This window comes from Hyaena hyaena, unplaced genomic scaffold (genome assembly GCF_003009895.1).
Source record: "Hyaena hyaena isolate Hyena2069 unplaced genomic scaffold, ASM300989v1 scaffold_765, whole genome shotgun sequence".
Classification (NCBI taxonomy): Eukaryota; Metazoa; Chordata; class Mammalia; order Carnivora; family Hyaenidae; genus Hyaena; species Hyaena hyaena.
The window spans coordinates 76,853-100,188 of NW_024081399.1; positions in this window are offsets into that span (position 1 = coordinate 76,853).

Sequence of the window (23,336 nt, forward strand, 5' to 3'; positions counted from 1 at the left end):
CCAAGTTTACCAAGTGAAACAACCGTCAGACCGTCAAATAAGACCCAGAATCTTGGTTAGACAAAGAGAGTCAATGTAATCTTTTTTAAGGGTGGGGGGTAATTCCAAAGGAATCATTCGGATGTGAAATGACAGGCCGTTGTTTTTTTAAATGTACTTTTGTGGCTTAAACATAATCTCATAAATACCTTGAAGCCTTTAATGTTGAAAACTGTTCGTGGGGTTCAAAGGAGTTAATCTCAAAGAGAGTGTCATCTCAAAACTCATTAGATAGATTGATTTTTATTATGGAGAAGCAAGTTCAGAAAGGATAAGAAAGAAAAAAAAGAATATTTCTTAGAATAGAAAGGATGCTAGGGGTGCCTGGATGGCTCAGTTACATGTCCAACTTTGGCTCGGGTCAGGCTCTCACAGTTCATGAGTTTGAGCCCCGCATCAGGCTCTCTGTTGACACTGCAGAGCCTGCTTGAGATCCTCTCTCTTTCCCTCTCTCTCTCTGCCCCTCCTCACCCTCTCTCAAAAATAAACATTAAAAAAAAAGAAAGGATGCTAGACTAGAAGTCATAAGACCTAGAGTCTAATCTCCAGTCAACCCCCAAAGTTGCTCTATGATCTATGCTAAGCCAGTTCTTCTCTGTGGTTTTTGTTTCCCCTGAATAGATGCAAGTGCTGGAGGCGGATATGCTTTCAGTCAGTTCCGAACCTTCCAACTCCAACATTAAATGTGTTTCATATTTACAGGACACGTCTTAGCTGACAAAAGACTCCATATACCTTCTATCATTTGATCCTCACAACAACCATGTAAGATAAGACTTATTAGCTCCATTTGCAGTTGAGGAAATCAAAGTTCAGATAGAGCAACAAATTTCCCCCAAACCATCCCGCTCGTATGTTGCAGATTCAGATCTCGTCACATCAAAACCACAGTGCTTTTCCAACCATAGCTCCCCGGTACTAGTTACCCTAACGTACAAAGATAGCACCTCTGAAAGTTTAAATTATTATGTGACAGGAAATGAGCTTTTCTATTAAAAAAAAATACAGCAGTTTGACTGTAAGCTGCCACATTTTCATAATTCTTCTTTCAGATCCCTTTAGCCAGAGACCAACAGGAATGCAGCCCAGCGGAAGAAGCTGGGTTTATTTCTCACCGCAGTGACAGAGAACACACCACGGGGCGCTGTGGCTCGTCTTGGTAAGAAGATAACAGAAAGTGCCTGTTACAGGATCTGGGCTAATAGAAGGTGGTTCGGGGAAGTTTTAAGAAAGCAGTGATTTGGTCTGAACTGGATGCTGTCAGGAAGTGGGGGTAATGGGATGATCAGGTATCCCAATAAATCTTCTCTATTGGGAGGTCAGTGTAAAGCAAAGGTAAAGCCCTAACTGGTAAACAAACAGCAGTCATTCATTACCAGCAGAGGGTACAGTGCACTCTTTTGGGGGACTTTCATAGTATTCATCTTTTCTCTAGGCGCAGTCACGATTTTGGAGTGCTCTTTGGGGTGGGGGTGGGGGGCGGTCCTGATCCACCATGGTCGCAGAGGGGCCTTGTTTGATACTGATGGTCTATGAAAGTGTTTATGTTCAATACAAGAATGCCAAAGTCTACGGGCGCCTGGGCGGCTCAGTAGGTTGGGTGTCCGACTTCGGCTCACGTCAAAATCTCATGGTTTGTGAGTTCGAGCCCCGCGTCGGGCTCTGTGCAGACAGCTCAGAGCCTGGAGCCTGCTTCGGATTCTGTGTCTCCCTCTCTCTCTGCCCTTCCTCCACTCATATCCTATGTCTCTCTCAAAAATAAAATTAACAACATTAAAACATTAAAAAAAAAAAAAAAAAGAATGCCAAAGTCTAGCTGTGACTGAAGGGCCAGGCCCATACCTCACTCCTATGTCAGAGGCTGCTTTTCTTTACTTTTCAAATCCAATTAACCATTTTAGTGTTTTTCCCTGCAGCTGATGGATGAGGGGTAATTTTCAAAAGAGAAAAGAGAAAGATTGCTATTCTTTTTTAGAAGGCACCTTTTGAAGCATTACTTCTGTTCGGCAAACAGTGCCTTATACAAAATCAAACATAAACAAAAGCCTGAGAGAAAATAATCACAATGTATATAATAGAAAAATAAAAATATAAAATTCTCAGATAAATCAAAATGAAAAAGAAAATAAGCCAACTGAAGAAGGCAGTGTATAGGAAGGGACAATTCACAAATTCATGACTATAAATGGATGAGAACAGTCATTCAATGCCACTGTTCATGAAGTAATGTAAATTAAGACAAAGGGACAAGTTTCTTTGCTCATATTGACAAAAAAATAAAAAGCTGTGGGAATAGGAAATGCTCCTCTGCAGTTGGTTAGAAATGTACAAAGTACAACTGCTTTGTAGCATATTTTGGCAATTCCTATGAAACCTTAAAAGGTACACTGCATTTTTAGCAGTCTTTTTTATAGAAATGGTAACACATATAGAAAGATGTATGGCTCAAAGATGTTCATTATAACATTTGTGATAGTGAAAATTAGGTGAAAATCCTTATGTACATCATTAAAAGAACAACTACATTTAAAAGATGGTGCATCCAGGGGGCACCTGGGTGGCTCAGTCGGGTAAATGTCCGATTCTTGATTTCAGCTCAGGTCATGATCTCATAGTTCGTGAGTTTGGGCCCTACGTTGGGCTCTGCGCTGTCACAGAGCCTGCTTGGGATTCTTTCTCCTCTCTCTCTCTCAAAATAAATAAACCTTAAAAAAAGGTGCATCTATACTAGAGAGTTCTATGCAGACAATTACAAAAATTAGATGGGTGTCTATGGCATATACCAAAAGAAATCAAAGTTACAGAGCAAGAAATCCAATTTATAAAATAATATTTACTATCTCATTTTTAGTCAAAAAAATTTGTATATATATAATGTTTGCATATATGAATATGGCTACACATATATATGATGTATGCATGTATATATTTTTAAATGAATATAAAATTATCTGGAAGTGAACACACTAACTACAGGCAGTTTCTTCTGAAGAGCATGAGTGCAGTTGAGTTTGGGGAGAATACAGGGTGGGGAGAATGGTGGGCATGCTCATTTTCTGTATACATGTCTGTTTTGCTAGAAAAGTTTATAAGAAAGTATCAATTTCATAATACAAAGTGCACTATTAAAACACTCTCGTAGAAAACATATAACATAAAACATGGGGGTGTATATGAAACGACGAAGTAAAGCCTTACTACTGTTGCAGTTTATTGCCTGGAAGGAGATTTTCGGCTGAATCACAGGGGGAGAACTCGAGTGGAAGCCAGTGGCTTCCCTCAGGAAGAACACAGAGCTGGGAGTCTAAGGAGGGAAATTCAGCTAGAGTTCCAAGGGCAGAAGACAAGAGAGGAGAGACCTGCACAAAGACACCGCCACAGCGGTTTTCCCCTCAACCCCCCAGCTGAGCCCTCATTGGGACATGAACATGATGCAATTACCTGAGGCTGGAGAAAGAATCACAGGAACAGAGAAGGAACAATTCCTGGAGCGTGACTAGTCCTATATAAGTAGCTAGTCTGGTCCTGTCTTATGAAGCTTCAAAACAAGTCTCAAAAATATCAAGCTGTTTCCAAATAAATTAAAAGCACCTTAGATGTAAGTCTGAGAATAGTTTTAGGAGAAAAAACTCCAACGCTAAAATTGAACGCCAAAGAACCATCTGACGTTGCCTGGTATCAAATAAAAAATTACCAAAAATGCAAGAAAGCAGGAAAATAGGACTAATAATGAACAGAAACAGACCAGAAGATGGTACATATGATCAAATAAGTACACAAGAACATTAAAACAGCTATTACAACTCTATTCTACATGTTAAACAAACAAGAGAAAAGATTGAACATGTTAAGCAGGCATATGAAACATATGAAGAATACCCAAATTAAACTGGTAGTACTGTAAATTACAGGTCCGAAATGGAAGGTATGCTGGATGGTGTACATACAATATTAGACACTGGGTAGGCAGAAACCAATGTTATGGGCTGAATTGTGTCCCCCCATAATTCGTACGTTGAAGTCCTAATCACCATTACCCCAGAATGTAGCCTTATCTGGAAATAGAGTCACTACAGATATAATCTGCTAAGATGAAATCATCAGAGTGGGTCTGAATCCAATATGACTGGTATCTTGCTAACAAAGAGAAATTGGGACAGAGCTATACACATAGGGAGAACATCAGGTGAATATGAAGGCAGAGACTGAAATGATGCTTTCACAAGCCAGGAATGCCAAAGATTGCCAGAAAACCACCAGAATTTTGTTGAGAGGCATGGAAAAGTTCCTCTCACACAGTTCCTGGAAGGACCAACTCTGTGAACACCTTGATCTCATAATTACAGCCTCCAGAACTGTGAGACAGTGAATTTCTGTTGTTTAAGCCAACCAGTTTGTGGCACTTTGTTACAGCTACTGCAGTAAATGAAAGCTACCAGCAGCCTGAAAGACACTGGAATAATAAGTACCGAAATTTATGCAAAGAAGAAACACGAACGCAAAGAAAGTTGGAATACCCTCATTAATATCAGATACAGATTTCAGAGGCAAAAGTATCAACCAGCAGAATGAGGGGGAATTATGAACTGTCCACTTTATAAACTTCGAATTCAAAATGCACAGTGTAAGAAATGAATAAACCTGCAAGGAGAAATAGACAAATCCATAATGATTATCAGATATATGAATATCCTTCCTTCAATAATTGATAAAAGAAACAGAAAATCAACTTGAACAATAATATCAAACTACCAGATTTATTTGACTTTCACATAACAGTCAACTCGAAACATCAGAACACAGAGCCTTTTTAAGAACACAGAAAACACTAAGATAGAACTGTATCCAGGGTTATAAAATGAATCCGAATAAATATAAAGTCATTCAAATAATACAAAGCATGTTCTCTGACCACCGTGGATTTAATTAGGAAACAATATCAGAAAAATGTCTAGGAAATTCTCAATTAATTGACTATTAAATAATACACATTTAAGGAGCATATGGATAAAGAAAGTAATGAAAGGACAGTAGAAGGCATTTTGAACACAATGAGAATGAAAACAGTCTTATCAAAACTGGGGGGATGCAGCCTGAGCAATTTTTAGAGGTAAATTTATAGTACTAAAAGTCTTATATTAGAAAAAAATAATGATCTCAATGCAATGGCCTAAGCTTCTACATTTAGAAACTAAAACAAAAAGCAAACTAAATCCAAACTAAACAGAATCAAAAAAATAATAACACTGAAACAGAAATAAATAAAATAGAAAACAAAAATACTGTGAAAAATCAGTGAAACAAAGGTTCTTTCAGAAGATCAATATAATTGATAAACGTCTAGCCAAACAAATCTGGAGAAAAATAGATATTAGGAATGATGGAGGAGGCATGACTAAAGATTCTATAGATTTAAATAGCTAATAATTGAATATTACAAACAACTTTGTGGATAAATTCAACAACTTAAAACGAAATTATAAACACCTTGGAAACATAAGCAACCTAGCTCATACAAAAATAGATAACCCAAAAAGTACTAAGTTCCAATGAATATTCTAGACATTTTTATTTCCACGTAAATTTTAGAATTAGCTTGTCCATTTATTGTTTTAGAAGACTACTGACATTTTCATTGAGATTGCACTGACCACGGAAAAATTGGAGGATTGATGCAAAAACCAGACAAAGATATTACGAGGAAAAAAACTACAGACCAATGTTCTCCATGAACAAAAATTTAAAAAGTCTTAACAATTTTAAAACAAACAATATACAAAATATATAATATACCATACCTAAGTGGATTTTATGTAATAATTGGATTAGCATTTTAAAAACAAGAAATGTGGGGCACCTGGGTGGCTCAGTTGGTTAAGCGTCCAACTTTGGCTCCGATCATGATCCCACGGTTCATTACTTGGAGCCCCACATCAGGCTCTGTGCTGTGCCTCCCCGACTCATTCTCTCTCTCTCTCTCTTTCTCTCTCTCGCTCGCTCGCTAGCTCTTGCTCTCACACTTGCTCTGTCTCTCTCCCAAAAATAAAATAAACATTAAAAAAGTAATAATGAAAAAACAACTGTTATTTACCAATTAACAGACTATAAAAGAACAAAACACATGAGCATCTCAACTGATGCAGGAAAAGCACTTCACAAAATCCAACACACATTTCTCACATTTAAAAAACAAAAAACAAAAACGTCTCAGCAAATTAGAAATAGAAGGGGACTATTAATAGTCCATCTAATAAAAAGCATCTAAAAAAATCTAAAACTAGCATGATAAATGATTAATGTTTTCCCTCTACAATAAAGAAACAGTAAAGATATTAGTGCTCACCACTTCAGCATTGTATTAAAGATTCTAGCCAAAATAATAGGGGGGAAGGAAATAAAATTCATCCAGAATGGAAAGGAAAATTAACACTGCATATTAATAGATAACAGGCTAACTATGTAAAAAATATTTTGAAATCTACAAAAAAGCTTCTAGAACTAATAAGTGAGTGTAGCAAGGTTGTGGAATATAAGATCAATATATAAAAAATCAATGCTATTTCTATATGCTAACAGTGAAAATTAGAAATCAGAATAAAAGCAGCCAATACTACTAAAAGCATAAAAATATGAAATAGGTAAGAGTAAATCTGGCAAAAGATATACAAGAACTATGCAGTGGAAACTACAAAATATTGTGGAGAGAAATGAAAGAAAAATAAATTGATACATGTACCATGGGCATCAGTTGGAAAGCTCAATACTATTATGATTTCAATCCTCCAATTTTTCTATATTCAATGCAATCTCAATTAAGATCTCAGTGGTCTCAGCAATAGCACTGCTAGGAATTTAACCAAGGGCCACAAGAGTGCTGATGCATAGGGGATCATGCACCCCAATGTTTACAGCAGCACTCTCAACAATAGCCAAAACATGGAAAGAGCCTAAGTGTCCATCAACAGACGAATAGATGAAGAAGATGTAGTTTCTCTATACAATGGAACACTACATGGCAATGAGAAAGAATGATATCTGGCCATGTGTAGCAACGTGGATGGAACTGACAGGTGTTATGCTGAGCGAAATAAGTCAGGCAGAGAAGGACAGATACCATATGTTTGCACATAGAGGTGGATTAGGAGGAAGCTAACGGAGGTCCATGAGGGAGAAGAAGGGGAAAAATAGTTGGAGTGAAGAGGGAGGCAAACCATGAGAGACTCTTCAATGCTGAGGACAAACTGAGGGCTGTTGGGGGTTGGGGAGAGGGGAAGGGGGGTGACGGGCATGGAGGAGGGCACTTGTTGGGATGAGCACTGGGTGTTATATGGAAACCAACTGGACAATAAATTATTTAGGAAAAAAAATCTCAGTGGTCTTTCTAAAAAATAAATGGACAACCTAATTCTGAAATTTACATAGAAATAAAAAAGTCTAGGATATTCATTGGAACTTTTAAAAAGAAAAATATAACTAGACCATTAACACTCTCTGATTTGCAGGGTTATTATAAAGGTACAGTAATCAAAATGGTTTGGTATTGGCATTAAGATATACAAATAAATCTTAAATCAATGAGACAGAATACAGAGTCCAGAAACACAAAAATACTCAATTGATTTTTTTCTAAAAACTTCCCAAGACAATATGGTGAAGAAAGGGTAATCTTTTCAATAAATACCATCAGAAGAATTGGATATCCACATGCAAAACAATGCTTATAAAAATAACATACTTTCATCCATACCTCACACTATATACAAAGATTCAGATTGTAGCTCTGAATGTAAAACATAAACTATAAAATTACTGGAAGAAAGTGCAGGGTAACATCTTTGTGAATCTGGATTTGGCAAAGATTTCTTAATAAAACAGAATTTTTTTTTTTTTTTTTTTTTTTTTTTTACAGATAGTTTATTGACAAGGTTTCCATATAAGACCCGGTGCTCATCCCCACAAGTGCCCTCCTCCATGCCTATCTCCCCCCTCCGCCCCCAAACCCATGAGTCCTCAGTTTGTTCTCAGCATTCAAGAGCTTCTCATGGTTTGCCTCTCTCCCTTTCCCCCACCAATTCTCCCCTTCTTCTCCCCCATGGTCCTCTGTTAAGTTCCTCCCAATCCTCCTATACGTGCAAACATATGATATTTGTCCTTTTCTACTTTACTTATTTTGCTCAGCATAACACCCTCCAGGTCCATCCATGTTGCTACACATGGCCAGACTTCATCTTTCTCATTGCCATGTAGTATTCCATGGTATAGATAAACCACATCTTCTTGATCCATTCGTCTGTTGATGGACACTTAGGCTCTTTCCATGTTTTAGCTATTGTGGAGAGTGCTGCTATGAACATTGGGGTACATGTGCTCCCATGCATCAGCACTCCTATATCCCTTGCATAAATTCCTAGCAGTGCTATTGCTGGGTCCTAGGGGAGTTCTATTGTTAATTTTTTGAGGAACCTCCACACTGTTTTCCAGAGGGGCTGTACCAGTTTACATTCCCACCAACAGTGTAGGAGTGTTTCCATTTCTCCACATCCTCGCCAGCATCTAGACTCCTCTGATTTGCTCATTTTAGCCACTCTGACTGGTGTGAGGTGGTATCTCAGTGTGGTTTTGATTTGTATTTCCCTGATGAGGAGGGATGCTGAGCATCGTTTCATGTGTCTGTTGGCCATCTGGATGTCCTCTTTGGAGAAGTGTCTGTTCATATCTTGTGCCCATTTCTTCACTGGGTTGTTTGTTTCTCGAGCATGGAGTTTGGTGAGTTCCTTATAGATTTTGGATATTAACCCTTTATCTGATATGTCATTTGCAACTATCTTTTCCCATTCCGTTGGTTGCCTATTAGTTTTGTGGGTTGTTTCCTTTGCTGTGCAGAAGCTTTTAATCTTGATGAGGTCCCAATCATTTATTTTTGCTCTTGGTTCCCTTGCTTTTGGGGATGTGTCAAGTAAGAAGTTGCTGCGGTGGAGGTAAAGGAGATTGTTTCCTGCTTTCTCCTCTAGGGTGTTGATAGTTTCCTGTCTCACGTTCAGGTCCTTTATCCATTTTGAGTTTATTTTTGTGCATGGTGTGAGAAAATGATCTAGTTTCATTCTTCTGCATGTTGCTGTCCAGTTCTCCCAACACCATCTGTTAAAAAAGGCTGTCTTTTTTCCATTGGATATTCATTCCTGCTTTGTCAAAGATTCGTTGGCAGTATACTTTTGGGTCCACTTCTGAGTTCTCAATTCTGTTCCATTGGTCTCTGTGTCTGTTTTTGTGCCAATACCATACTGTCTTGATGACAGCTTTGTAGTAGAGGCTAAAGTCTGGGATGGTGATACCTCCCATTTTGGTTTTATTCTTTAGTATTACTTTGGCTATTCGGGGTCTTTTGTGGTTCCATACAAATTTTAGGATAGTTTGTTCTAGTTTTGAGAAGTATGCTGGTACAATTTTGATTGGGATTGAATTGAATGTGTAGATTGCTTTGGGTAGTAATGACATTTTAACTATATTTATTCTTCCTATCCATGAGCATGGAATGTTTTTCCATTTCTTTGTACCTTCTTCAATTTCCTTCATAAGTTTTCTAGTTTTCATCATACAGATGAGAGAAAAAAGAGAGAGAGGGAGGTAAACCAAGAAACAGGCTCTTAACTACAGAAAATAAACTGATGTTTACCAGAAGGGAGGTGGAACTATGGAGAAGGAGATGGGTGAAATAGGTGACGGGAATTAAGGAGCGCACCTGTTGTGAGGAGCGCCAGGTGATGTATGGAAGTGTTGAATCACTATATTGTATACCTGAAATAATATTACACTGTATGTTAACTAACTAGATTTAAATAAAAACTCCAAAAAGAGAGAGAGAACGAAAGGGCAAGTGGCAGACTGGCAGAAACTCTTTGCAAAGATCTCAGAAAGCTCCCTTACCCCTTTCACTGTGTGAGGACATAACAAAAGGGCACCAGCTGTGTACCAAGAAGCAGGTCCTCACCAGCCACCACACTGAATTTGCCAGTGCCATGATCTTGGGTTTCCCAGCCTCTAAACTGTGAGAAATCAATTTCTATTGTTTATAAGCTACTCAGTCTTTTGTAATTTGTTATAGCAGCCTGAACAGACTAGAACGCTCTCAATATATTTTTGTAAATATTATCAAAGTTCATAATCAATGGGCTTTAAGGAAGGGAGCTTAATTTAGATAATCTAGATGGGCATGATTCAATTACTTAAGAGGCCTTAAGAGCACAACTCATACCTTCTTGAAGAAAATCTGCTTTCGAATAGGACCATCAACTCATGCCTGAGAATTGCAAACTAACCTTCCTGATTGCCTGCCTTCTGGATTTCAGATGTACCTAGCCAGCCCCCAAAATCAAGTAAGCCAATTTCTTCTAACAAATTTCTTTTTTAATTTTTTTAAATTTGTTTAATGCTTATTTATTTTTGAGAGGGAGAGAAACACAGCGTGAGCGGGGAAGGGGCAGAGAGAAGAGGGAGACACAGAATCTGAAGCAGGCGCCAGGCTCTGAGCTGACAGCACAGAGCCCCACGCAAAGCTGGAACTCATGAACTGTGAGATCCTGACCTGAGCTAAAGTCGGATGTTTAACCAACTGAGCCACCCAGGCGCCCCTCTAATAAATTTCTTCAGATAGGTAGATAGATAGACAGACACACAGATATAGATATATATAGATAGATTCTACTGGTTCCAGTATTCTGGTTGAAACTTGACTGACGTACTCAAAAACAGAGTACAGAAATAAAGAAATAGATTTTAAAGAAAACCTAAATAGAAATTCTGGAGTTAATAAGTACAGCAACTGAAATGAAAAAATAAAAATTACTAAAGGGACTCAAAAGCAGATTTGAACTATTGATACTGATTCCATAGAAACAGAGAATGTGAATAGAGTTATAAAAAGAAAAGAGATTGAGTCAGTAATCAAAAACCAAAGAAAAAATAAAGCATAGATGGCTTCACTGATGAATTCTACCAAACTTTTAAGAGATATTAACACCAGTCTTTCACAATCTTCTCCCAAAAATATGAGAAAGAAATACATCCCAATTCATTCAGGGAGGCCAGTATTATTCTGATTCCAAAACCAGACAAGGATATCACAAGAAAATAAAATGATAGACCATTAATTCTCATTGACAAAGAAGCAAATTACTTAAAATATTTTTAAACTTATCCAGCATCATTTGGAAATGATTATACACCATGACCATGTAAGACTTAGCCACGGAATGCATGGTTGGTTTTGACCTGTGAAAATTCATCAATGCAATACAGCACGTTAACAGAATAAAGTCCCCAAACGACATCTCAATAGATACCAAAAAATGCACTTGGCAAAAGCTAACACCCCTTCGTGTTGCAACCACTCAAAAATAAGATTAGAAAGGGCCATTCTGACCTACAAAGGTCATTTACAAAATTTCCATAGCTAACATCATACTTAATGATGAAAAATTTGATTCTTTTGCACTAAGATCAGGAGAAAGACAAAGGATGTCTGTTCCTACCACTTTTATTTAACACTGCACTGAAGTCTCTAGCCAGGGAAATTAGGCAGGAAAAAGAAAATAGAAGGACCAGAAAGGAACAAATAAACTATCCCCATCTGCTGATAATATGATCTCATATGTAGAAAATTGTAAGGAATCCACATTAAAAAAAAAAAAAACTATTAGCAATAATAAACAAATTCAGCATGGCAGCATGAAAGAACCCAACATAAAAAACAGCTGTGCTTGTATTACTGACAATGAAAACTCTGAAAATAAAATTAAGAAAAACTTTCAAATACAATAATAATTTTTTAATGTTAGGAATATGTTTAATGAAATATTTGCCAGAGGTGTACACTGAAAAGTACACAACATAATTGAAAGGAATTAAAGAAGACCTGACTATATAAAGATAGCTCATGTTCACGGTTGAACAACTTAATATTCTTAAGATGGAAATACTCCCAAAACTTATACGTAGATTCAACACAATCCCTATCAAAATCTTTTTCCTTTTTCCCCTTAATCCTAAAGTTCATATGGAAATGCAAGAATTCTAGAATAGGCAAAATAATCTCAAATAGAACAAAGTTGGAGGACTCATGTTTTGTGATTTCAAAACATACTACAAAAAAAAAACCCTGCTACAAATCTATTATCGAAATAGAGTGATACTGACATAATTATAGAAATATAGATCAGTAGAACAGAATTGCAAGGGCAGAAACTGACCTTTATATTGATGGTCAGTTGATTTTCAGCAATGGTACTAACATAATCCAATGGAGAAAACAGCTTTTTTCCAGCAATAGCACTGGGTGAACTGGATATCCACATGCAAAAGAATAAAAATGGACGCTTACCTCACATCACAGAAAAATTAACTCAAGCTGGATCACAAACCTAAACATAACAGCTAAAACTATACAATTCTTAGAAGAAAATATGGAAGTAAATCTTTGTGAATTTGAATTAGGAAAAGTGTTCTTACATGTGATGTCAAAGACATAATCAACAAAAGAATGTAAGTGACAAAAGAAAAATATATTAATTAAACTTTATCAAAATTTTAAAAATCTGGGCTTCAATGGATACCATTAAGAAAGTAAAACCACAACTCACTGAATGGAAGAAATATTTGTAAATCATACATCTGATAAAACTTTCAGTCAGAATACATACAAGAATACTACAATAAAAAAATAACCCAATTAAAATGGAGAATCTGGGGGCACCTGGGTGACTCAGCCAGTTAAGCGTCCGACTTTGGCTCAGGTCATGATCTCACGGTTCGTGGGTTCGCACCCCGCATCGGGCTTTGTGCTGACAGCTCAGAGCCTCGAGCCTGTTTTGTATTCTGTGTCTCCCTCTCTCTCTGTCCCTCCTCTCCCTCCATCTCTCTCAAATAAACATTTACAAATGTGGCAGTCAACATGTACATGAGGGATGCCTGGGTGACTCAGTCATTTAAGCATCCAACTCTCAATTTCGACTCAGGTCATGATCTCACTGAGATCAAACCCCGAGTCGGGCTCTGTGCTGACGCTGACAGCACAAAGGCTGCTTGGGATTCTCTCTCCCTCTCTCTCTTCCCCTGCCCCACTTATGCACATGCGCATTCTCTCTCTCTCTCTCTCTCTCTCTCTCTCAAAAGAAATAAATATACTTTAAAAATATGCACATGAGGGGCGCCTGGGTGGCTTAGTCGGTTAAGCGTCCGACTTTCGCTTAGGTCATGATCTCGCGGTTTGTGGGTTCGAGCCCCGCGTCGGGCTCTGTGCTGACTGCCAGCTCGGAGCCTGGAGCCTGTTTCAGTCTGTGACTCCCTCTCTCTCTGACCCTTCCCTGCTCACGCTGTCTCTGTCTCTCCTAGAAATAAATAAAACATTTAAAAAAAATATGCACATGAAAAGTTGCTGAATATCACTAGTCATTGTGGAAATGGAAATCAAAAGCATAATGAAGTACCACTTTACATCCACTAGGATGGCTATATTATTTTTAAAAAGCACACAATAACAAATTTAATGAGGATGTGGAGAATTTTGAACCCTCAGACATTGCTTACGAGGATGTAAAATGGTTCAGTGACTGTGGAAGACATGTTGGCAGTTCTCAAAATGTGAAACATAGAGCCATCATGTGACCTAGCAATTCTAGTTCAAATATACACCTCAGAGTATTCATAACATATATGCACATAAAAACCTGGACCTGAATGTCCGTTGCACCATTATTCACAAGATCCAAAAAGTGGAAATACTCCAATGTCCTCAGACAATGGATGGATAAAAATCTCTATAACGGAATACTATTCATCCATAAAAAGGAATGAGTTACTGATGCTACAACTGAATGAAGCTTGAAAACATTAGGCTAAGTCAGAGTCCAAACACAAAAGCCACATATTACGTGAAACCATTTATCAAATGGAATAGGCCAGTCCACTGAGATACAAAGTAGCCAGGGCCAGGGAAAGAAGCAATGAGGAGTAACTTCTAATGGACACAGGGTTGCTTTTCAGGGTGGTAAAAGTGTTCTGAATTAGACTGTGGTTATGTTGATGCAATTTTGTGCATATACTAAGATAAAAATACTTCAGAACTTCAGCATACACTTTGCAGTGTGAACTTCATGCTATTATATCTGAATAGACCAGTTATTTTTAAAATACGCATCAACAGACATTGAACAGATTGTGGTATGTCAATATAATAGAATACTACCCATCAATAAAAAGGTATGCTGCTGATAAATACAAAAACATTGATGAATCCCAAAATAGAGTAATCATGCAAACTGAAAAACACAGACAATAACAAATACATACTGCGTCATTGCATTTATGTAAAATTCTGGATACGAACTATTCTATAGTGCTATAGTGACAGCAGATGTGTGTTTGTTTGGGGACAGGATGAGGGGGAAGACTGGAAGGGAAGAATGACAAAGCGGCATGAGAACTCTTTTAAAGGCAGCAAATGTGCTCACCTTATTGGTTGTGATGATGCTTTCATGGCCATATACATTGTTCAAAACCTTTTAAATCGTACAACTTAAAATATGAGCAGTTTACTGTATGTCAAGTACACTTTAATAAAACTTTAAAAAGTATAACCACATATAAATCTGTATCTTGTGTTGAGTAGATAACAATCTATACATTCTCACTCCCTATTTCAAAGCTCTTCAATGGCTTTCCTTTATCTTTAACATCAAATCTAATTTTTTTGAGAGAGGGAGAGAGAAGGCGCATGCATACACGCACAAGCAGGGGAAGGACAGGGAGAGGGGGAGAGAGAGAGAGAGAGACAGAGAGAGAGAGAGAGAGAGAGAATCTTAAGCAGGCTCCACGCCCGAGCACTGAGCCCAGACGCAGGGCTCTGATCTCACTACCATGGGATCAAGACCTGAGCCAAGATCAAGAGTTAGGCCCTTACCTGATGGACTGAGCCACCAAGGCATCCCAAACCTAAATTTCTCAAGTGGTCTATGATGCCCTACATTATCCCGTATGTCGTGAGCTCTCTAGCATCCTCTACTATGCTCTCTCTAGTTTGGTCTGCTCTAGAAACACTTATCTTCTTTGGCTGTTCCTTTGACATTTCGAGTTCTTTCACACCTCAGAACTGTTGCACTTCCCATGTCTTCTGTCCAGGACACATTCTCTCAAGTATTTACTGATGCCATTCCTTGTCACTCAAATATCACCTCACTATAGAGGTATTTCCTTCTTCCAACTCTCAACTTCCTTTATTGTAGTCAAAGAACTACCTGAAATCCTATATTTGTGTGTGATCTGTAAGCTCTATCAGGGCAGAGATAGTTGGTTGGTTTTATTCGCCATTGAATTACTCAGTGCCTAGAAGTGTATTTCCCAAATGCGAATCTCTCATTAAACATCTGTTGAAATTACTCTATGAATAAACATTGGTTGACTTTAATATTCCAAGAAAAGTAAAGAAATAAAATATTAGGTGGTAAGGCAAAAAGCCTTGCAAATTAGAACTTCATTCAAGAAATGCAGAGTGAGTCTGAGTACAGAGATATTATAGCCAACAAGAGAAGAGAAACCGGAAAGCTTGAAACTCAGACTGGCAAAATCCAAAGATCTGGAAGATTACGAATGAGTCTTTTGCCTCCGGCATCTTATGGCTTGAAGGATGTGTGAATATTCCCCTTAGGGAAGAATGGGGAGTATGAAAGTGATGTAGCGATTAGATATGTCCCACACATATATTTATTATATGTAATTATTGGTATGTCTTAATTTACTTCCATATGCCCAGGTTCCCCATTGGTCTACTTCTGAGTTCCCAGTACACTGGGTAGTTGAATAGTTCTGATCTGTTTATTTAATATTGATCTCTTCATTTGATGTTATATATTATATGTGTTCCTGCTGAATTTATGTTCAATTGTAACAATAATTTCTTTGTCCATCTTTGTATAATGTGATCAATATTCTGAGAAGAAGATAATGAAGATATTTAGGTCAACTACTGAAATTAACTATTCTAAGTATTGGTAAGTGGCTCATTTCATCCTCTCCAAGTAGAGTTTGTTCCAGAAATCACAGGGGCAAATAAATACAAATGTTTTCACTTCTGCAATGTTGTATATTGTTGGCATTTATCGGATTCTCTTACAAATAAATTATTGAGAGAAATTAGCATTATTAGTTATATTAAAACATATAAGCTTTTAAACAGATAAATGTACCCACTGACTAAATGGAAAGAAACAAAAATCAAAAACACTTAAAACCAGTAACTTCTCAAAAAATAAAACAGTAAATTCCCCCCTAAGTAAAATATATTCTGAGCATAAATAAATAAATAATAAAAACCAAGTCCCCCCAGCAAAAAAAAAAAAAAAACCCAGAAAGGTGGTATTTTAAAAAGTCATGTAAATAAATTTTATCTTCACCAATATCTTCATTTATAGCAGTAGGCCGTAACAAAGTCATTTCAAAATCTACATTGCATTAAAGAAATGAAACAATCCAGCTTGTGTTTTTTTAATCCCTTAAATATATTTACAAATAGATTTGAAGATGCTTCCCAGATGTTTTTCATGCAATTTTTTTTCAGACACAGAAAGCAAATGCGGGTTTTCACAGAAAACTTGTTTTTTAATAAGTCGGTGGCTGATTGTGCAGGTGTGTGAATGAATTTCAAGAGGCTCCCAGCATTCCTTGGGGTTTGTCCTCCAGGGGATATGTTGTGGGGTACAAGCACAGTGCTGGGGCCTCTGACTCCCTTCTCAGTACCAAAAACCAGAAGTGCCTGATTTGCCTACAGCCACCCACACAACCCTTAGGCTATAAAAAAAAAAATTCTAAAATGATTCAACTGTGATTGCTATTTTTGTCAGAACCAGCACTAAAGTAATTCTCAGAATGTTTTGTCCTCTAAATTCTAATAGACAATGTTTCTCATACACAAAGTACCAGAACATTTTGTTTTGTTTTGTTTTTTAATGAAGCTTGAGTAGAGATTTACCAAGCACCCACACAAAGCTGTTGCAATAGTTTGGAAGAATCTGAGTTATGTTATAAAAAAATATATACTGAATTCAAGGTAGTTTTTCAGTAGTGAAGGGTCTCACCTCACTTCATTCCAGTTGCCTCATTTTATAGATTTTACATACCAGAGAAGGGAAATGATTTCTGGAGGTTCGTACTGATAATCAGTGAGGAAAGTAATAGCACAGACCAGGTCTCTTGTCAATGCTCCTACTTGATCTTTCCACTAGGACTCTCCATCTGTGTTCGAATTCAAAGTTGGAAAAAAATAACTGAAATGTGCTCCAAATAGTTTCTCAAGTTTTGAATTAATTATTCAATTTAAGCCTAGGAAGAGTAGAAGAAGGGGCATTTTGTTTCATAGCCACTACACAAAAACATATATCGTTTTCTTAAGTAGAAAGGCAGAAACCAAGCTGACAAGTCTGGTGCACAGTATCATTTTCAAGCATCTCCCTGGTGAAAAGAAGTATTGAAAGGAACATAAACAACACTGACTGTTACATCAAGCATATGACAAGTTGGTAAACGCTTCTGATCCTTCCGGTGGGAAGGCAAAATGGAGTAGATGACCTCCATCAAATGGTGGAAATATACCCACTGCCCTCCACCCTGGGAACTTGCTTTCTGTATGCAAGCAGAAAAGGAAAGCTGCATATAGTAAGCACTTTACCCATGTGGAGCTAAGCTGAAAATATGTAGTGTATGGTGCTGCAGTTGAAGATGGCCACTGTGAGGTCAGTCACCACAAGAAGAGAGTGAGCTAAGTGAATCAGGGAGAAAAACAGAATGAGGGGGCTGCCTTGAGGAGCACTGTGGGCTACAAATGATAATAGATGAAGTGACGTTATGTGCAGGTTCTCAGAGACAAACAAGGTCCAAAACTTTACTGTATAAGATGCAAAGCAGGGCCTCCCCAGTAGTCCATTCGCATGAGACTCAGGGATTTGAGTTGACAGTTAATATGAATCGATTAGCAATTAAAAAAACACATAATATGGTCTTAGGTGCATATGTTGAAAAATGACAGCAATAATAGGAGAAATTCTGGCTCCACCCTGTTCAGCGCAGTCTTGGGTAAATTATTTAACTTCCATGGGACTCGGTTTCCTCGTTAGTCAAATGAGGGGTAAAAAGGCCAACTCTTAGGATTGTTTTAAGGATTGGACACGTGTAAAATGCTTAGCGTAGCACTTGATGCTCAATAATGGTCAATTTCTATTATTATAAGCATCATTATTCATAAGGTATTGAATCCAGTGACATAACTTTGTGTGTTCCAGTAAAACTTTGTTTCTAGAAACAAAAATTTGAATGTTGTATCATTTTTTAAGTTTATTCATTTATTTTGAGGGGGAGAGAGAGAGAGAACACAAGTTGGGAAGGAACAGAGAAAAAGGGAGAGAGAGAGAGAATCCCAAGCAGGCTCAGCACTGATAGCGCAGAGCGCAATGTGGGGCTCGAACTCATGAATGGTGAAATCATGACCTGAGCCCAAATCAAGAGCCAGACGCTTAACCGACTGAGCCACCCAAGCGCCCCTGTGCCATATCAATTTTACCTGACATGAACACATTTTTGTGATTTGTTTTCAACCATTTAAAAATGTAGAAAAACATTCTTAGTTTGTGTGCCATCCAGAAACAGGTCCAAATTTGGTCTGCAGGCCATAACATGTTACTCCCTGATTTAAGGAAAAGTTGTTTGGTTTTCAGAACTTTCTAGATTTTGGAGTTGTAGATGAGGAATTGTAGACCCGAATTCCCCCCATCTTTGGGTCATCCCTGTGATGGAAATTGCTGAGGCTTTAACTATGTGCCAAGTTCCTGCTTTCACTAGTGTGAAGCATTACTGCGTGGGAAGGGCAGCCCTGTGGTTATTTTGGTGGCTGTTTCCTAACAGGGGAAGGACTTGAGACCCTTGGCCACGTGTCTGGGGCTCAGGCTTACATGCTGCACTGAGAAGGAGTAGCAGCCACCCCCCTTGGCCTGATAAACCTAGAAATGTGCCTATCTCTCTCTCTCTGCTCTCAACCCCATGTCCAGTAACACATTTAGAAAAAAAAAAAAAAAAAAAGAGGGCATAAATAAACTAGGAATTGTTCAACAGAAAGTAGCCAAAAAGGTGTGTGTGGGGGGAAGGAACCCTTAAAAATACATCAAATAAGGATCATACAGGAACCAGCATGTTTAACATGGAGAAAAGATGACTTGGAGTACTATAGAAACTGTCACCACGAATCAAAAACGCTGTCATGTAGAAGAGGAGGCAGACTTGTTCTCTGAACTCGAGACTGTGGGTAGAAACTACAGGGAGCCAATATCTGGTTTACCACAAGGAAGACCGTTCCAATGGACAGAACTGTCCACAGATGGGATGGGCTGCCTCAAGAGGCACAGTTCAAGCATTAGTTGTATGCTTCTTTGGCTAGGATTTTGAAGACAGAGTTTACGCATCGGTGGTTGGCTAGGACGGAAGGATAGCTAAAATTCCATTCTTTCCAGAACTGAGGTTCTGTAATTCCATGTCAGTTCCCTAAGTACTCTTTCTGGACAAGCCAGTCCAGTGATATCCAACCCAAAAATTCTCTGAAGGAAGAAGATTCTCGTTATCACACCGCTATTCACGCCCTACAGTACAAAACTGAGACCATGGCTATCCAGATTAACCACACAGGCAAATACTTAGAACTGCAGAGCGTGGCAATCCTCGGGGTGGGGGTGGGGGGATCAGAATATATGAAAAGCTGCTCAGTATTCCCCAAATCACAGAAATGCACATTTAATGTACTTCAATTGCTAATATTTGTAAAGTTTAATGATATTAAGGGCCGGCAAGAGATGTGGTGAAATAGGAACCCTTGTACACTCCTGAAAGGAATGTAAATTGGAATTCCTTGTGATCTTAGAACACTTACAAGAAGCAAATATAGACAGGGTTGTCCATGGTAGCCTTGTTTGTCAAACTATCCATCAATGTTATAGGTAATAAAAATATGTTATAGGTAAATAAAATATGGTAGACTGATAGCATGGACAAATTTAAAAATAAAGTAGATCTATATGCACTAACTTTGGGAAATCTCTAAGACTCATAGTAAAATGATAAAAGTAAGCTGCACAATAATGCAGACAAGGGAGACAATTTAAGTTAAAAATATACATAAAGACACAAAGCAAGCCTACTAGTTCTACAGAAACATTCATATTTATGTTAAATGCATAGAAAACTTCCTAAAAGATAGACACTAAACTGATGGGAAAAGAAAAGGAAATAGCTCAGAGCCCAAAGGTACTTTAGTTTAATATGTAATATTTGGAATGTTTACAACGGGAATTCTTTGTGATTTACTTGTTGAATGAAACATAAATATGTAAACTGGAATATAAGAGAAAACTAGGGCTGGTAAGGAAACTAGAGATCATTGATCCAGCTACTTCATTTTACAAATGAAGAAAACTGAGGCTTAGAATACCTGAGCAATTTGTTCAAAGCTCTACAGGTATTTAAAGCAAGAGCCAGAATTACAGAACATGTGTGTAGTAAGAAAACATAGGTTTTGAGTGGGGAAGCCTGGAACTGGGTCCTAACTCTACATGATAGGTATATGACCTTGAGAAACACACTTATGATTAGAGTCTCAGTTTCCTCTTCTGTACACTGGGGGATGTCTATTCAGGATTCATTCAGTTACAAGGAACAGTTGTACTAACTGAGTTGTAAAGGAAATACATCATCTTAAAAATAGAAGAGTGGAGAAGACCTCAGCCACAAGTGTATTCAGGGATGGAAAGAAAGACCTCAAGACCTTTTCCCCAAACATCACTATGTACGTGTTTATCTGTCTCTCTCACTGTAGTACCATGTGGTTCTTGTGGGGTGGCCAGTCAGAATACCTTGCATCCTTCTAGGATGGGATATTTCCCCAAAGAAAAAGAATTGCTATAACAACAACAACAACAAAAAAAAAATGGGGACAATTTTTTGATAGGTATAAACCAAAAAAAAAAAAAAAAATCAAGTGTTTTAGCCACATCATAGTATTGATAGGAGAAGCAAACGAGAAAACTTAAGAGATGGTACTGCACACACTATATGATGTTAGGCAAACAAGAAGAGTCATTAACCTGTGTGTCTAAACTCCTCGCAGCCTTTAATTTTCACTCTTCCATGTTGTATCTTTTAGGACTATGATGAATGATCATTACTGATACGCTCACAGTGGTTCTCTTCTTCCCCAACGTTTGTGTCTCATGTACCCTACTTTGTCCATATTCCATAATGGCCATTGTATTTCTATTGTGATAGTCAGAAAACATTCAGTATCAAATGTTCCTACTTCACAGCTTTGGAAGTGGAGGAGGGAAGACTACGCAAATTTAGTAGCTACTAGCAACAACGTTGAAAGAAGTTGTCAGACTGGAATTTTAGTTCTAAAATCATAATGCTCAGGGGGCACCTGGGTGGCTCAGTCAGTTGAGCGTCCACCTTCAGCTCAGGTGATGATCTCATGGTTCATGAGTTGGAGCCCCACATAGGGCTTGTTGCTGTCAGTGTGGAGCCCACTTTGGATCCTCTGTCTCCCTCTGTCTGCCCCTCGTCCACTTGCAGGCTCTCTCTTTCTCTTTCTCTCTCTCTCTCAAAAATAAACATTAAAAAAATAGCAATGCTGAGTAAAATACTCTTAAAGCTCTATCTTATCCTGTCATTGCTGTTCTTGTGATTATAATCCTTTATAGCCCCACACCGATATCGGTATAGCCTTACATTATCTGGAGGAAATGCCATGAACAATCGTCAGCATGTACAATAAACATAAATGTCTTGCAACTTCTCTAAGAAGAAGGCACAGGAAAACCTAAAAGTTTTTCTCTCCCTTTTCCCCGATGTGCACTACACACTAGTAAAGATTTTTTTCAATTTTTTAATGTTTATTTATTTTTGAGACAGAGAGAAAGAGAGAGAATGCAAGCAGCAAGGGGCAGAGGGAGCAGGAGACAGAATCTGAGGCAGGCTCCAGGCTCTGAGCTGTCAGCACAGGGCACGATGCAGGTCTTCAACTCAGGAACCGTGAGATCATAACCTGAGCCAAAGTTGGATGCTTAACCGACTGAGCCACCCTGGCGCCCCCACACTAGTAAAGTTTTGAAGCATTCATCTATATTTTCTAAATCATCTCCTTCTTACCTGATATTCCTCAGGTCTTACATCTTCAGGGAACATAAGGAAATAACCGTAAACTAAGTTCTCTCTATAACCCTGACAACTCTTAAAACTCTCAAAACTATCATTTTCTTCACGCACATTCTAGCATTTTAAAATGTTAGTGCCAGTCACTATTGGGATAGCATGTTGAAAATAAACCAACAAATTGAACAAAATAGCTCAAAAGAAAGCAACCAGAATGATAGAATCTTCAAAGCTAACACATTAACTTGAATTTTTTGGCCTTGTCTCCCATCTTCTGTTACTTCTTCCCCTCTCAAGTTACAAATAACTTTCTAGCTCTTATTTGGTCAGTCAATAATGAGAAAAATCTGTAGTCTGTACTTTACCAAGCACTTACACCCCATCAGCTCATTTATCTTCATGGTAACATTCCAATGAACTAGCAAGGCAGAGATTACTGTGCCTGTTTTGAGATGAGGAACTGGAGGCTCATACAGATGATGTGACTTGTGCTAGGTCACACGGTAGTAAACACAAGGGCCAGAACTTGGATCCCACTCTAGCATTTTTTATATAACATCACCAAGTCATTCAACAATAAATAGTATCCACTCTGCACAAAAATCGGAGGAAAATAGATGGTATAGATATATGAGGAATTGCTTATATATTCCTCAGCATCTAAGGGGACACAGTTAAAATAGCAGAAAGCTCTGAAAAAATTAACAGGAAACTTTGTTTATCTCATTTACCACAGTATGCTCAGTGCCTCACATGTGCCTGAAACACATCAGGTGCTCGATATTTATACAGTGTGTGAATAAACTAATGAATGTGAGACCACATAAAGGTCAAAGTAACAATAAATATACAATATTACAGTGTCGAGTATATAAGTGCTTGGGAGACTGCCATTTTTCAAAATCTTCCTTAAAACAGACAATGTAGTAATGACACTTATGAAGTTTAGACTTGGGGTCTCACAGATATGACACACTTTCTGAAACTAATAATAGGCTCAAAGAGTTGTTATGATAAAATGAAAGAAGGCATATAGAATGACTAGCATAGAGTAAGAATACAATTGA